The sequence below is a fragment of the Chiloscyllium punctatum genome, chromosome 17 (genome assembly GCF_047496795.1).
Source record: "Chiloscyllium punctatum isolate Juve2018m chromosome 17, sChiPun1.3, whole genome shotgun sequence".
Lineage (NCBI taxonomy): Eukaryota > Metazoa > Chordata > Chondrichthyes > Orectolobiformes > Hemiscylliidae > Chiloscyllium > Chiloscyllium punctatum.
In genome coordinates this window covers 55,135,059-55,151,581 of record NC_092755.1, presented here as the reverse complement: position 1 = coordinate 55,151,581, position 16,523 = coordinate 55,135,059, and positions in this window count along the sequence as shown.

Genomic DNA, 16,523 nt, shown 5'->3' with positions numbered 1-16,523 from the left:
GTTTGTGTGTGTTCTCAGTGACAGTGCACTGTTTCAGCAGTTCCTAGCTCTGTATGTGTGTTCTCAGAGACAGTGCATTCTCTCAGCATTTCCGAGTTGTGTGTGTGTTCTCAGTGACAATGCACTGTTTCAGCAATTTCTTGCCCTGTGTGTGTGTTCTCAGTGACAGTGCACTGTTGCAGCAGTTCCTAGTTGTGTATGTGTTCTCAGTGACAGTGCATTATGTCAGCAGTTCCTAGTTGTGTGTGTCTGTTCTCTGTTACAGTGCACTTTTTCAGCAGTTCCTAGTTGTATGTGTGTTCTCAATGACAGTGCACTGTTTCAGCATTTCCTAGTTGTGTGTGTGTGTTCTTAGTGACAGTGCACTCTTTCAGCAGTTCGTAGCTGTGTGTATGTTCTCAGTGACAGTGCACTGTTTCAGCAGTTCCTAGTTGTGTGTGTGTTCTCAGTGACAGTGCACTGTTTCAACAGTTCTTAGTTGTGTGTGTGTGTTCCCAGTGACAGTGCACTGTTTCCGCAGTTACAAGTTGTCTGTATGTTCTCAGTGACAGTGCATTGTGTTAGCAGTTCCTAGTTGTGTGTGTCGGTTCTCAGTGACAGTGCACTGTGTCGGCAGATCCTAGCTTTGTGTGTGTTCTCAGTAACACTGCACTGTTTCAGCAGTTCCTAGTTGTGTGTGTGTTCTCAGTGACAGTGCATTATGTCAGCAGTTCCTAGTTGTGTGTGTGTGTTCCCAGTGACAGTGCACTGTGCTTGCAGTTCCTAGTTGTGTGTGTCGGTTCTTAGTGACAGTGCACTGTTTCGGCAGATCCTAGCTTTGTGTGTGTTCTCAGTTACACTGCGCTGTTTCAGCAGTTCCAAGTTGTGTGTGTGTGTTCTCAGTAACAGTGCACTGTTTCAGCAGTTCCTAGTTGTGTGTGTGCTCAGTGAAGTGCACTGTATCTGCACTTCCGAGTTGTGTGTGTGTGTTCTCAGTGACAGTGCACTCTTTCAGCATTTCCTAGTTTTGTGTGTTTGTGTTCTCAGTGACAGTGCACTTTTTCAGCATTTCCTAGTTGTGTGTGTGTGTTCTTAGTGACAGTGCACTGTTTCAGCAGTTCCTAGCTGTGTGTGTGTTCTCAGTGACAGTGCACTGTTTCAACAGTTCTTAGTTGTGTGTGTGTGTTCCCAGTGACAGTGCACTGTTTCAGCAGTTCCAAGTTGTCAGTATGTTCTCAGTGACAGTGCACTGTTTCAAAAGTTCTTAGTTGTGTGTGTGTGTTCCCAGTGACAGTGCACTGTTTCAGCAGTTACAAGTTGTCTGTATGTTCTCAGTGACAGTGCACTTTGCTTGCAGTTCCTAGTTGTGTGTGTCGGTTCTCAGTAACACTGCACTGTTTCAGCAGTTCCTAGTTGTGTATGTGTTCTCAGTGACAGTGCATTATGTCAGCAGTTCCGAGTTGTGTGTGTCTGTTCTCAGTTACAGTGCACTGTTTCAGCAGTTCCTCGCTCTGTGTGTGTTCTCAGTGACAGTGCACATTTTCAGCCGTTCCCAGTTGCATGTGTGTGTTCTCAGTAACAGTGCACTGTTTCAGCTGTTCCTAGTTGTGTGTGTGTGCTCAGTGAAGTGCACTTTGTCAGAGGGTCCTAGTTGTGTGTGTCTGTGTTGTCAGTGACAGTGCACTGTTTCAGCAGTTCCTATTTGTGTGTGTGTTCTCAGTGACAGTGCACTGCTTCAGCAGTTCCTATTTGTGTGTGCGTTCTCAGTGACAGTGCACTGTTTCAGCAGTTCCTAGCTGTGTGAGTCTGTTCTCAGTTACAGTGCACTGTTTCAGCAGTTCCGAGCTGTGTGAGTGTTCTCAGTTACATTGCACTGTTTCAGCAGTTCCGAGCTGTGTGTGTGTTCTCAGTGACAGTGCACTGTTTCAGCAGTTCCTAGTTGTATGTGTGTGTTCTCAGTGACAGTGCACTGTTTCAGCACTTCCTAGTTGTGTGTGTGTTCTCAGTGACAGTGCACTGTTTCAGCAGTTCCTACTTGTGTGTGTGTGTTCTGAGTAACAGTGCACTATTTCAGCAGTTCCTAGTTGTGTGTGTGTGCTCAGTGAAGTGCACTGTGCTTGCAGTTCCTAGTTGTGTGTGTGTGTTCTCAGTGACATTGCGCTGTGTCAGCAGTTCCTAGTTGTGTGTGTGTGTTCTTAGTGACACTGCACTGTGTCAGCAGTTCCTAGTTGTGTGTGTGTGTTCTCGTTGACAGTGCACTGTGTCAGCTGTTCCTAGTTGTGTATGTGTGTTCTCAGTAACAGTGCACTTTTTCAGCAGTTTCTAGCTGTGTGTGTGTTCTCAGTGACAGTGCACTGTTTCAGCAGTTCCTCGTTGTGTGTGTGTGTTCTCCGTGACAGAGCACTGTTTCAGCAGTTCCTAGTTGTGTGTGTGCTCAGTGAAGTGCACTGTATCTGCACTTCCGAGTTGTGTGTGTGTGTTCTCAGTGACAGTGCACTCTTTCAGCATTTCCTAGTTTTGTGTGTTTGTGTTCTCAGTGACAGTGCACTTTTTCAGCATTTCCTAGTTGTGTGTGTGTGTGTGTGTGTGTTCTTAGTGACAGTGCACTGTTTCAGCAGTTCCTAGCTGTGTGTGTGTTCTCAGTGACAGTGCACTGTTTCAACAGTTCTTAGTTGTGTGTGTGTGTTCCCAGTGACAGTGCACTGTTTCAGCAGTTCCAAGTTGTCAGTATGTTCTCAGTGACAGTGCACTGTTTCAAAAGTTCTTAGTTGTGTGTGTGTGTTCCCAGTGACAGTGCACTGTTTCAGCAGTTACAAGTTGTCTGTATGTTCTCAGTGACAGTGCACTTTGCTTGCAGTTCCTAGTTGTGTGTGTCGGTTCTCAGTAACACTGCACTGTTTCAGCAGTTCCTAGTTGTGTATGTGTTCTCAGTGACAGTGCATTATGTCAGCAGTTCCGAGTTGTGTGTGTCTGTTCTCAGTTACAGTGCACTGTTTCAGCAGTTCCTAGCTCTGTGTGTGTTCTCAGTGACAGTGCACATTTTCAGCCGTTCCCAGTTGCATGTGTGTGTTCTCAGTAACAGTGCACTGTTTCAGCTGTTCCTAGTTGTGTGTGTGTGCTCAGTGAAGTGCACTTTGTCAGCGGGTCCTAGTTGTGTGTGTCTGTGTTGTCAGTGACAGTGCACTGTTTCAGCAGTTCCTATTTGTGTGTGTGTTCTCAGTGACAGTGCACTGTTTCAGCAGTTCCTATTTGTGTGTGCGTTCTCAGTGACAGTGCACTGTTTCAGCAGTTCCTAGCTGTGTGAGTCTGTTCTCAGTTACAGTGCACTGTTTCAGCAGTTCCGAGCTGTGTGTGTGTTCTCAGTTACAGTGCACTGTTTCAGCAGTTCCGAGCTGTGTGTGTGTTCTCAGTGACAGTGCACTGTTTCAGCAGTTCCTAGTTATGTGTGTGTGTTCTCAGTGACAGTGCACTGTTTCAGCAGTTCCGAGCTGTGTGTGTGTTCTCAGTGACAGTGCACTCTTTCAGCAGTTCCTAGCTGTGTGTGTCTGTTCTCAGTTACAGTGCACTGTTTCAGCAGTTCCTAGTTGTGTGTGTGTTCTCAGTGACAGTGCACTCTTTCAGCAGTTCCTAGCTGTGTGTGTCTGTTCTCAGTGACAGTGCACTGTTTTAGCAGTTCCTAGCTGTGTGTGTGTTCTCAGTGACAGTGCACTGTTTCAACAGTTCTTAGTTGTGTGTGTGTTTTCTCAGTGACAGTGCGATGTTTCAGCAGTTCCTCGTTGTGTGTGTGTTCTCAGTAACAGTGCACTGTTTCAGCAGTTCCTAGTTGTGTGTGTGTGCTCAGTGAAGTGCACTGTGCTTGCAGTTCCGAGTTGTGTGTGTGTGTTCTCAGTGACATTGCGCTGTGTCAGCAGTTCCTAGTTGTGTGTGTGTGTTCTTAGTGACACTGCACTGTGTCAGCAGTTCCTAGTTGTGTGTGTGTGTGTTCTCGTTGACAGTGCACTGTGTCAGCTGTTCCTAGTTGTGTATGTGTGTTCTCAGTAACAGTGCACTTTTTCAGCAGTTTCTAGCTGTGTGTGTGTTCTCAGTGACAGTGCACTGTTTCAGCAGTTCCTCGTTGTGTGTGTGTGTTCTCAGTGACAGAGCACAGTTTCAGCAGTTCCTAGTCGTGTGTGTGTTCTCAGTGACAGAGCACAGTTTCAGCAGTTCCTAGTTTTGTATGTGTGTTCTCAGTGACAGTGCACTTTTTCAGCAGTTTCTAGCTGTGAGTGTGTTCTCAGTGACCGTGCACTGTTTCAGCATTTCCTCATTGTTTGTGTGTGTTCTCAGTGACAGTGCACTGTTTCAGCAGTTCCTAGCTCTGTGTGGGTGTTCTCAGAGACAGTGCACTCTCTCAGCATTTCCTAGTTGTGTGTGTGTTCTCAGTGACAATGCACTGTTTCTGCAGTTCCCAGTTGTGTGTGTTCTCAGTGACAGTGCACTGTTTCAGCAGTTCCTAGTTGTGTGTGTGTGCTCTGTGAAGTGCACTGTGCTTGCAGTTCCTAGTTGTGGGTGTGTGTTCTCAGTGACAGTGCACTGTTTCAGCAGTTCCTAGTTGTGTGTGTGTGTGTTCTCTGTGACAGTGCACTGTTTCAGCAGTTCCTAGTTGTGTGTGTGTGTCCTCAGTGACAGTGCACTGTTTCAGCAGTTCCTGGTTGTGTGTGTGTTCTCAGTGACAGTGCACTGTTTCAGCAGTTCCAAGTTGTCTGTATGTTCTCAGTGACAGTGCACTGTTTCGGCAGATCCTAGCTGTGTGTGTGTTCTCATTAACACTGCACTGTTTCAGCAGTTCCTAGTTGTGTGTGTGTTCTCAGTGACAGGGCATTGTGTCAGCAGTTCCTAGTTGTGTGTGTGTTCTCAGTGACAGTGCACTGTTTTAGCAGTTCCTAGTTGCATGTGTGTGTTCTCAGTGACAGTGCATTGTGTCAGCAGTTCCTAGTTGTGTGTGTGTTCTCAGTGACAGTGCACTGTTTCAGCAGTTCCTAGTTGTGTGTGTGTTCTCAGTGACAGTGCATTGTGTCAGCAGTTCCTAGTTGTGTGTGTGTTCTCAGTAACAGTGCATTGTGTCAGCAGTTCCTAGTTGTCTGTGTGTTCTCAGTGACAGTGCACTGTTTCAGCAGTTCCTAGCTGTGTGTGTGTTCTCAGTGACAGTGCACTGTTTCAGCTGTTCCTAGTTGTGTGTGTGTGCTCAGTGAAGTGCACTTTGTCAGCGGGTCCTAGTTGTGTGTGTCTGTGTTGTCAGTGACAGTGCACTGTTTCAGCAGTTCCTATTTGTGTGTGTGTTCTCAGTGACAGTGCACTGTTTCAGCAGTTCCTATTTGTGTGTGCGTTCTCAGTGACAGTGCACTGTTTCAGCAGTTCCTAGCTGTGTGAGTCTGTTCTCAGTTACAGTGCACTGTTTCAGCAGTTCCTAGCTCTGTGTGTGTTCTCAGTGACAGTGCACTGTTTCAGCAGTTCCTAGTTGTGTGTGTGTGTTCTCAGTGACAGTGCACTGTTTCAGCAGTTCCTATTTGTGTGTGCGTTCTCAGTGACAGTGCACTGTTTCAGCAGTTCCTATTTGTGTGTGCGTTCTCAGTGACAGTGCACTGTTTCAGCAGATCCTAGCTGTGTGAGTCTGTTCTCAGTTACAGTGCACTGTTTCAGCAGTTCCGAGCTGTGTGTGTGTTCTCAGTTACAGTGCACTGTTTAAGCAGTTCCTAGCTGTGTGTGTGTTCTCAGTGACAGTGCACTTTTTCAGCAGTTCCTAGTTGTGTGTGTGTGTTCTCAGTGACAGTGCACTGTTTCTGCAGTTCCTAGTTGTGTGTGTGTTCTCAGTGACAGTGCACTGTTTCAGCAGTTCCTACTTGTGTGTGTGTGTTCTCAGTAACAGTGCACTGTTTCAGCAGTTCCTAGTTGTGTGTGTGTGCTCAGTGAAGTGCACTGTGCTTGCAGTTCCTAGTTGTGTGTGTGTTTTCTTAGTGACACTGCACTGTGTCAGCAGTTCCTAGTTGTGTGTGTGTGTTCTCGTTGACAGTGCACTGTGTCAGCTGTTCCTAGTTGTGTGTGTGTGTTCTTAGTGACACTGCACTGTGTCAGCAGTTCCTAGTTGTGTGTGTGTGTGTTCTCGTTGACAGTGCACTGTGTCAGCTGTTCCTCGTTGTGTATGTGTGTTCTCAGTAACAGTGCACTTTTTCAGCAGTTTCTAGCTGTGTGTGTGTTCTCAGTGACAGTGCACTGTTTCAGCAGTTCCTCGTTGTGTGTGTGTGTTCTCAGTGACTGTGCACTGTTTCACCAGTTCCTAGTTGCATGTGTGTGTTCTCAGTAACAGTGCACTGTTTCAGCTGTTCCTAGTTGTGTGTGTGTGCTCAGTGAAGTGCACTTTGTCAGCGGGTCCTAGTTGTGTGTGTCTGTGTTGTCAGTGACAGTGCACTGTTTCAGCAGTTCGTATTTGTGTGTGTGTTCTCAGTGACAGTGCACTGTTTCAGCAGTTCCTATTTGTGTGTGCGTTCTCAGTGACAGTGCACTGTTTCAGCAGTTCCTAGCTGTGTGAGTCTGTTCTCAGTTACAGTGCACTGTTTCAGCAGTTCCGAGCTGTGTGTGTGTTCTCAGTTACAGTGCACTGTTTCAGCAGTTCCGAGCTGTGTGTGTGTTCTCAGTGACAGTGCACTGTTTCAGCAGTTCCTAGTTGTGTGTGTGTGTTCTCAGTGACAGTGCACTGTTTCAGCAGTTCCGAGCTGTGTGTGTGTTCTCAGTGACAGTGCACTCTTTCAGCAGTTCCTAGCTGTGTGTGTCTGTTCTCAGTTACAGTGCACTGTTTCAGCAGTTCCTAGTTGTGTGTGTGTTCTCAGTGACAGTGCACTCTTTCAGCAGTTCCTAGCTGTGTGTGTCTGTTCTCAGTGACAGTGCACTGTTTTAGCAGTTCCTAGCTGTGTGTGTGTTCTCAGTGACAGTGCACTGTTTCAACAGTTCTTAGTTGTGTGTGTGTTTTCTCAGTGACAGTGCGATGTTTCAGCAGTTCCTCGTTGTGTGTGTGTTCTCAGTAACAGTGCACTGTTTCAGCAGTTCCTAGTTGTGTGTGTGTGCTCAGTGAAGTGCACTGTGCTTGCAGTTCCGAGTTGTGTGTGTGTGTTCTCAGTGACATTGCGCTGTGTCAGCAGTTCCTAGTTGTGTGTGTGTGTTCTTAGTGACACTGCACTGTGTCAGCAGTTCCTAGTTGTGTGTGTGTGTGTTCTCGTTGACAGTGCACTGTGTCAGCTGTTCCTAGTTGTGTATGTGTGTTCTCAGTAACAGTGCACTTTTTCAGCAGTTTCTAGCTGTGTGTGTGTTCTCAGTGACAGTGCACTGTTTCAGCAGTTCCTCGTTGTGTGTGTGTGTTCTCAGTGACAGAGCACAGTTTCAGCAGTTCCTAGTCGTGTGTGTGTTCTCAGTGACAGAGCACAGTTTCAGCAGTTCCTAGTTTTGTATGTGTGTTCTCAGTGACAGTGCACTTTTTCAGCAGTTTCTAGCTGTGAGTGTGTTCTCAGTGACCGTGCACTGTTTCAGCAGTTCCTAGTTGTGTGTGTGTTCTCAGTGACAGTGCATTGTGTCAGCAGTTCCTAGTTGTGTGTGTGTTCTCAGTAACAGTGCATTGTGTCAGCAGTTCCTAGTTGTCTGTGTGTTCTCAGTGACAGTGCACTGTTTCAGCAGTTCCTAGCTGTGTGTGTGTTCTCAGTGACAGTGCACTGTTTCAGCTGTTCCTAGTTGTGTGTGTGTGCTCAGTGAAGTGCACTTTGTCAGCGGGTCCTAGTTGTGTGTGTCTGTGTTGTCAGTGACAGTGCACTGTTTCAGCAGTTCCTATTTGTGTGTGTGTTCTCAGTGACAGTGCACTGTTTCAGCAGTTCCTATTTGTGTGTGCGTTCTCAGTGACAGTGCACTGTTTCAGCAGTTCCTAGCTGTGTGAGTCTGTTCTCAGTTACAGTGCACTGTTTCAGCAGTTCCTAGCTCTGTGTGTGTTCTCAGTGACAGTGCACTGTTTCAGCAGTTCCTAGTTGTGTGTGTGTGTTCTCAGTGACAGTGCACTGTTTCAGCAGTTCCTATTTGTGTGTGCGTTCTCAGTGACAGTGCACTGTTTCAGCAGTTCCTATTTGTGTGTGCGTTCTCAGTGACAGTGCACTGTTTCAGCAGATCCTAGCTGTGTGAGTCTGTTCTCAGTTACAGTGCACTGTTTCAGCAGTTCCGAGCTGTGTCTGTGTTCTCAGTTACAGTGCACTGTTTAAGCAGTTCCTAGCTGTGTGTGTGTTCTCAGTGACAGTGCACTGTTTCAGCAGTTCCTAGTTGTGTGTGTGTGTTCTCAGTGACAGTGCACTGTTTCTGCAGTTCCTAGTTGTGTGTGTGTTCTCAGTGACAGTGCACTGTTTCAGCAGTTCCTACTTGTGTGTGTGTGTTCTCAGTAACAGTGCACTGTTTCAGCAGTTCCTAGTTGTGTGTGTGTGTGTTCTCGTTGACAGTGCACTGTGTCAGCTGTTCCTAGTTGTGTATGTGTGTTCTCAGTAACAGTGCACTTTTTCAGCAGTTTCTAGCTGTGTGTGTGTTCTCAGTGACAGTGCACTGTTTCAGCAGTTCCTCGTTGTGTGTGTGTGTTCTCAGTGACAGAGCACTGTTTCAGCAGTTCCTAGTTGTGTGTGTGTGTTCTCAGTGACAGTGCACTGTTTCTGCAGTTCCTAGTTGTGTGTGTGTTCTCAGTGACAGTGCACTGTTTCAGCAGTTCCTACTTGTGTGTGTGTGTTCTCAGTAACAGTGCACTGTTTCAGCAGTTCCTAGTTGTGTGTGTGTGCTCAGTGAAGTGCACTGTGCTTGCAGTTCCTAGTTGTGTGTGTGTTTTCTTAGTGACACTGCACTGTGTCAGCAGTTCCTAGTTGTGTGTGTGTGTTCTCGTTGACAGTGCACTGTGTCAGCTGTTCCTAGTTGTGTATGTGAGTTCTCAGTAACAGTGCACTTTTTCAGCAGTTTCTAGCTGTGTGTGTGTTCTCAGTGACAGTGCACTGTTTCAGCAGTTCCTCGTTGTGTGTGTGTGTTCTCAGTGACAGAGCACAGTTTCAGCAGTTCCTAGTCGTGTGTGTGTTCTCAGTGACAGAGCACAGTTTCAGCAGTTCCTAGTTTTGTATGTGTGTTCTCAGTGACAGTGCACTCTCTCAGCATTTCCTAGTTGTGTGTGTGTTCTCAGTGACAGTGCACTGTTTCAGCAGTTCCTAGTTGTGTGTGTGTGCTCAGTGAAGTGCACTGTGCTTGCAGTTCCTAGTTGTGTGTGTGTTTTCTTAGTGACACTGCACTGTGTCAGCAGTTCCTAGTTGTGTGTGTGTGTTCTCGTTGACAGTGCACTGTGTCAGCTGTTCCTAGTTGTGTATGTGAGTTCTCAGTAACAGTGCACTTTTTCAGCAGTTCCTAGTTGTGTGTGTGTGCTCAGTGAAGTGCACTGTGCTTGCAGTTCCTAGTTGTGTGTGTGTGTTCTCAGTGACAGAGCACAGTTTCAGCAGTTCCTAGTTGTGTGTGTGTGTTCTTAGTGACACTGCACTGTGTCAGCAGTTCCTAGTTGTGTGTGTGTGTGTTCTCGTTGACAGTGCACTGTGTCAGCTGTTCCTAGTTGTGTATGTGTGTTCTCAGTAACAGTGCACTTTTTCAGCAGTTTCTAGCTGTGTGTGTGTTCTCAGTGACAGTGCACTGTTTCAGCAGTTCCTCGTTGTGTGTGTGTGTTCTCAGTGACAGAGCACTGTTTCAGCAGTTCCTAGTTTTGTATGTGTGTTCTCAGTGACAGTGCACTTTTTCAGCAGTTTCTAGCTGTGTGTGTGTTCTCAGTGACCGTGCACTGTTTCAGCATTTCCTCGTTGTTTGTGTGTGTTCTCAGTGACAGTGCACTGTTTCAGCAGTTCCTAGCTCTGTGTGGGTGTTCTCAGAGACAGTGCACTCTCTCAGCATTTCCTAGTTGTGTGTGTGTTCTCAGTGACAATGCACTGTTTCTGCAGTTCCCAGTTGTGTGTGTTCTCAGTGACAGTGCCCTGTTTCAGCAGTTCCTAGTTGTGTGTGTGTTCTCAGTGACAGTGCACTGTTTCAGCAGTTCCTAGTTGTGTGTGTGTGCTCTGTGAAGTGCACTGTGCTTGCAGTTCCTAGTTGTGGGTGTGTGTTCTCAGTGACAGTGCACTGTTTCAGCAGTTCCTAGTTGTGTGTGTGTGACCTCAGTGACAGTGCACTGTTTCAGCAGTTCCTGGTTGTGTGTGTGTTCTCAGTGACAGTGCACTGTTTCAGCAGTTCCAAGATGTCTGTATGTTCTCAGTGACAGTGCACTGTTTCGGCAGATCCTAGCTGTGTGTGTGTTCTCAGTAACACTGCACTGTTTCAGCAGTTCCTAGTTGTGTGTGTGTTCTCAGTGACAGTGCATTGTGTCAGCAGTTCCTAGTTGTGTGTGTGTTCTCAGTGACAGTGCACTGTTTCAGCAGTTCCTAGTTGTGTGTGTGTTCTCAGTGACAGTGCATTGTGTCAGCAGTTCCTAGTTGTGTGTGTGTTCTCTGTAACAGTGCACTGTTTCAGCAGTTCCTAGTTGTGTGTGTGTTCTCAGTGACAGTGCATTGTGTCAGCAGTTCCTAGTTGTGTGTGTGTTCTCAGTGACAGTGCACTGTTTCAGCAGTTCCTAGTTGTGTGTGTGTTCTCAGTGACAGTGCACTGTTTCAGCCGTTCCCAGTTGCATGTGTGTGTTCTCAGTAACAGTGCACTGTTTCAGCTGTTCCTAGTTGTGTGTGTGTGCTCAGTGAAGTGCACTTTGTCAGCGGGTCCTAGTTGTGTGTGTCTGTGTTGTCAGTGACAGTGCACTGTTTCAGCAGTTCCTATTTGTGTGTGTGTTCTCAGTGACAGTGCACTGTTTCAGCAGTTCCTATTTGTGTGTGCGTTCTCAGTGACAGTGCACTGTTTCAGCAGTTCCTAGCTGTGTGAGTCTGTTCTCAGTTACAGTGCACTGTTTCAGCAGTTCCGAGCTGTGTGTGTGTTCTCAGTTACAGTGCACTGTTTCAGCAGTTCCGAGCTGTGTGTGTGTTCACAGTGACAGTGCACTCTTTCAGCAGTTCCTAGCTGTGTGTGTCTGTTCTCAGTTACAGTGCACTGTTTCAGCAGTTCCTAGTTGTGTGTGTGTTCTCAGTGACAGTGCACTCTTTCAGCAGTTCCTAGCTGTGTGTGTCTGTTCTCAGTGACAGTGCACTGTTTTAGCAGTTCCTAGCTGTGTGTGTGTTCTCAGTGACAGTGCACTGTTTCAACAGTTCTTAGTTGTGTGTGTGTTTTCTCAGTGACAGTGCGATGTTTCAGCAGTTCCTCATTGTGTGTGTGTTCTCAGTAACAGTGCACTGTTTCAGCAGTTCCTAGTTGTGTGTGTGTGCTCAGTGAAGTGCACTGTGCTTGCAGTTCCGAGTTGTGTGTGTGTGTTCTCAGTGACATTGCGCTGTGTCAGCAGTTCCTAGTTGTGTGTGTGTGTTCTTAGTGACACTGCACTGTGTCAGCAGTTCCTAGTTGTGTGTGTGTGTGTTCTCGTTGACAGTGCACTGTGTCAGCTGTTCCTAGTTGTGTATGTGTGTTCTCAGTAACAGTGCACTTTTTCAGCAGTTTCTAGCTGTGTGTGTGTTCTCAGTGACAGTGCACTGTTTCAGCAGTTCCTCGTTGTGTGTGTGTGTTCTCAGTGACAGAGCACAGTTTCAGCAGTTCCTAGTCGTGTGTGTGTTCTCAGTGACAGAGCACAGTTTCAGCAGTTCCTAGTTTTGTATGTGTGTTCTCAGTGACAGTGCACTTTTTCAGCAGTTTCTAGCTGTGAGTGTGTTCTCAGTGACCGTGCACTGTTTCAGCATTTCCTCGTTGTTTGTGTGTGTTCTCAGTGACAGTGCACTGTTTCAGCAGTTCCTAGCTCTGTGTGGGTGTTCTCAGAGACAGTGCACTCTCTCAGCATTTCCTAGTTGTGTGTGTGTTCTCAGTGACAATGCACTGTTTCTGCAGTTCCCAGTTGTGTGTGTTCTCAGTGACAGTGCACTGTTTCAGCAGTTCCTAGTTGTGTGTGTGTGCTCTGTGAAGTGCACTGTGCTTGCAGTTCCTAGTTGTGGGTGTGTGTTCTCAGTGACAGTGCACTGTTTCAGCAGTTCCTAGTTGTGTGTGTGTGTGTTCTCTGTGACAGTGCACTGTTTCAGCAGTTCCTAGTTGTGTGTGTGTGTCCTCAGTGACAGTGCACTGTTTCAGCAGTTCCTGGTTGTGTGTGTGTTCTCAGTGACAGTGCACTGTTTCAGCAGTTCCAAGTTGTCTGTATGTTCTCAGTGACAGTGCACTGTTTCGGCAGATCCTAGCTGTGTGTGTGTTCTCATTAACACTGCACTGTTTCAGCAGTTCCTAGTTGTGTGTGTGTTCTCAGTGACAGGGCATTGTGTCAGCAGTTCCTAGTTGTGTGTGTGTTCTCAGTGACAGTGCACTGTTTCAGCAGTTCCAAGTTGTCTGTATGTTCTCAGTGACAGTGCACTGTTTCGGCAGATCCTAGCTGTGTGTGTGTTCTCATTAACACTGCACTGTTTCAGCAGTTCCTAGTTGTGTGTGTGTTCTCAGTGACAGGGCATTGTGTCAGCAGTTCCTAGTTGTGTGTGTGTTCTCAGTGACAGTGCACTGTTTTAGCAGTTCCTAGTTGCATGTGTGTGTTCTCAGTGACAGTGCATTGTGTCAGCAGTTCCTAGTTGTGTGTGTGTTCTCAGTGACAGTGCACTGTTTCAGCAGTTCCTAGTTGTGTGTGTGTTCTCAGTGACAGTGCATTGTGTCAGCAGTTCCTAGTTGTGTGTGTGTTCTCAGTAACAGTGCATTGTGTCAGCAGTTCCTAGTTGTCTGTGTGTTCTCAGTGACAGTGCACTGTTTCAGCAGTTCCTAGCTGTGTGTGTGTTCTCAGTGACAGTGCACTGTTTCAGCTGTTCCTAGTTGTGTGTGTGTGCTCAGTGAAGTGCACTTTGTCAGCGGTTCCTAGTTGTGTGTGTCTGTGTTGTCAGTGACAGTGCACTGTTTCAGCAGTTCCTATTTGTGTGTGTGTTCTCAGTGACAGTGCACTGTTTCAGCAGTTCCTATTTGTGTGTGCGTTCTCAGTGACAGTGCACTGTTTCAGCAGATCCTAGCTGTGTGAGTCTGTTCTCAGTTACAGTGCACTGTTTCAGCAGTTCCGAGCTGTGTGTGTGTTCTCAGTTACAGTGCACTGTTTAAGCAGTTCCTAGCTGTGTGTGTGTTCTCAGTGACAGTGCACTGTTTCAGCAGTTCCTAGTTGTGTGTGTGTGTTCTCAGTGACAGTGCACTGTTTCTGCAGTTCCTAGTTGTGTGTGTGTTCTCAGTGACAGTGCACTGTTTCAGCAGTTCCTACTTGTGTGTGTGTGTTCTCAGTAACAGTGCACTGTTTCAGCAGTTCCTAGTTGTGTGTGTGTGCTCAGTGAAGTGCACTGTGCTTGCAGTTCCTAGTTGTGTGTGTGTTTTCTTAGTGACACTGCACTGTGTCAGCAGTTCCTAGTTGTGTGTGTGTGTTCTCGTTGACAGTGCACTGTGTCAGCTGTTCCTAGTTGTGTATGTGAGTTCTCAGTAACAGTGCACTTTTTCAGCAGTTTCTAGCTGTGTGTGTGTTCTCAGTGACAGTGCACTGTTTCAGCAGTTCCTCGTTGTGTGTGTGTGTTCTCAGTGACAGAGCACAGTTTCAGCAGTTCCTAGTCGTGTGTGTGTTCTCAGTGACAGAGCACAGTTTCAGCAGTTCCTAGTTTTGTATGTGTGTTCTCAGTGACAGTGCACTCTCTCAGCATTTCCTAGTTGTGTGTGTGTTCTCAGTGACAGTGCACTGTTTCAGCAGTTCCTAGTTGTGTGTGTGTGCTCAGTGAAGTGCACTGTGCTTGCAGTTCCTAGTTGTGTGTGTGTTTTCTTAGTGACACTGCACTGTGTCAGCAGTTCCTAGTTGTGTGTGTGTGTTCTCGTTGACAGTGCACTGTGTCAGCTGTTCCTAGTTGTGTATGTGAGTTCTCAGTAACAGTGCACTTTTTCAGCAGTTCCTAGTTGTGTGTGTGCTCAGTGAAGTGCACTGTGCTTGCAGTTCCTAGTTGTGTGTGTGTGTTCTCAGTGACAGAGCACAGTTTCAGCAGTTCCTAGTTGTGTGTGTGTGTTCTTAGTGACACTGCACTGTGTCAGCAGTTCCTAGTTGTGTGTGTGTGTGTTCTCGTTGACAGTGCACTGTGTCAGCTGTTCCTAGTTGTGTATGTGTGTTCTCAGTAACAGTGCACTTTTTCAGCAGTTTCTAGCTGTGTGTGTGTTCTCAGTGACAGTGCACTGTTTCAGCAGTTCCTCGTTGTGTGTGTGTGTTCTCAGTGACAGAGCACTGTTTCAGCAGTTCCTAGTTTTGTATGTGTGTTCTCAGTGACAGTGCACTTTTTCAGCAGTTTCTAGCTGTGTGTGTGTTCTCAGTGACCGTGCACTGTTTCAGCATTTCCTCGTTGTTTGTGTGTGTTCTCAGTGACAGTGCACTGTTTCAGCAGTTCCTAGCTCTGTGTGGGTGTTCTCAGAGACAGTGCACTCTCTCAGCATTTCCTAGTTGTGTGTGTGTTCTCAGTGACAATGCACTGTTTCTGCAGTTCCCAGTTGTGTGTGTTCTCAGTGACAGTGCCCTGTTTCAGCAGTTCTTGTTGTGTGTGTGTTTTCTCAGTGACAGTGCGATGTTTCAGCAGTTCCTCGCTGTGTGTGTGTTCTCAGTGACAGTGCACTGTTTCAGCAGTTCCTAGTTGTGTGTGTGTGCTCTGTGAAGTGCACTGTGCTTGCAGTTCCTAGTTGTGGGTGTGTGTTCTCAGTGACAGTGCACTGTTTCAGCAGTTCCTAGTTGTGTGTGTGTGTCCTCAGTGACAGTGCACTGTTTCAGCAGTTCCTGGTTGTGTGTGTGTTCTCAGTGACAGTGCACTGTTTCAGCAGTTCCAAGATGTCTGTATGTTCTCAGTGACAGTGCACTGTTTCGGCAGATCCTAGCTGTGTGTGTGTTCTCAGTAACACTGCACTGTTTCAGCAGTTCCTAGTTGTGTGTGTGTTCTCAGTGACAGTGCATTGTGTCAGCAGTTCCTAGTTGTGTGTGTGTTCTCAGTGACAGTGCACTGTTTCAGCAGTTCCTAGTTGTGTGTGTGTTCTCAGTGACAGTGCATTGTGTCAGCAGTTCCTAGTTGTGTGTGTGTTCTCTGTAACAGTGCACTGTTTCAGCAGTTCCTAGTTGTGTGTGTGTTCTCAGTGACAGTGCATTGTGTCAGCAGTTCCTAGTTGTGTGTGTGTTCTCAGTGACAGTGCATTGTGTCAGCAGTTCCTAGTTGTCTGTGTGTTCTCAGTGACAGTGCACTGTTTCAGCAGTTCCTAGCTGTGTGTGTGTTCTCAGTGACAGTGCACTGTTTCAGCTGTTCCTAGTTGTGTGTGTGTGCTCAGTGAAGTGCACTTTGTCAGCGGGTCCTAGTTGTGTGTGTCTGTGTTGTCAGTGACAGTGCACTGTTTCAGCAGTTCCGAGCTGTGTGTGTGTTCTCAGTGACAGTGCACTGTTTCAGCAGTTCCTATTTGTGTGTGCGTTCTCAGTGACAGTGCACTGTTTCAGCAGTTCCTAGCTGTGTGAGTCTGTTCTCAGTGACAGTGCACTGTTTCAGCAGTTCCAAGTTGTCTGTATGTTCTCAGTGACAGTGCACTGTTTCGGCAGATCCTAGCTGTGTGTGTGTTCTCATTAACACTGCACTGTTTCAGCAGTTCCTAGTTGTGTGTGTGTTCTCAGTGACAGGGCATTGTGTCAGCAGTTCCTAGTTGTGTGTGTGTTCTCAGTGACAGTGCACTGTTTTAGCAGTTCCTAGTTGCATGTGTGTGTTCTCAGTGACAGTGCATTGTGTCAGCAGTTCCTAGTTGTGTGTGTGTTCTCAGTGACAGTGCACTGTTTCAGCAGTTCCTAGTTGTGTGTGTGTTCTCAGTGACAGTGCATTGTGTCAGCAGTTCCTAGTTGTGTGTGTGTTCTCAGTAACAGTGCATTGTGTCAGCAGTTCCTAGTTGTCTGTGTGTTCTCAGTGACAGTGCACTGTTTCAGCAGTTCCTACTTGTGTGTGTGTGTTCTCAGTAACAGTGCACTGTTTCAGCAGTTCCTAGTTGTGTGTGTGTGCTCAGTGAAGTGCACTGTGCTTGCAGTTCCTAGTTGTGTGTGTGTTTTCTTAGTGACACTGCACTGTGTCAGCAGTTCCTAGTTGTGTGTGTGTGTTCTCGTTGACAGTGCACTGTGTCAGCTGTTCCTAGTTGTGTGTGTGTGTTCTTAGTGACACTGCACTGTGTCAGCAGTTCCTAGTTGTGTGTGTGTGTGTTCTCGTTGACAGTGCACTGTGTCAGCTGTTCCTCGTTGTGTATGTGTGTTCTCAGTAACAGTGCACTTTTTCAGCAGTTTCTAGCTGTGTGTGTGTTCTCAGTGACAGTGCACTGTTTCAGCAGTTCCTCGTTGTGTGTGTGTGTTCTCAGTGACTGTGCACTGT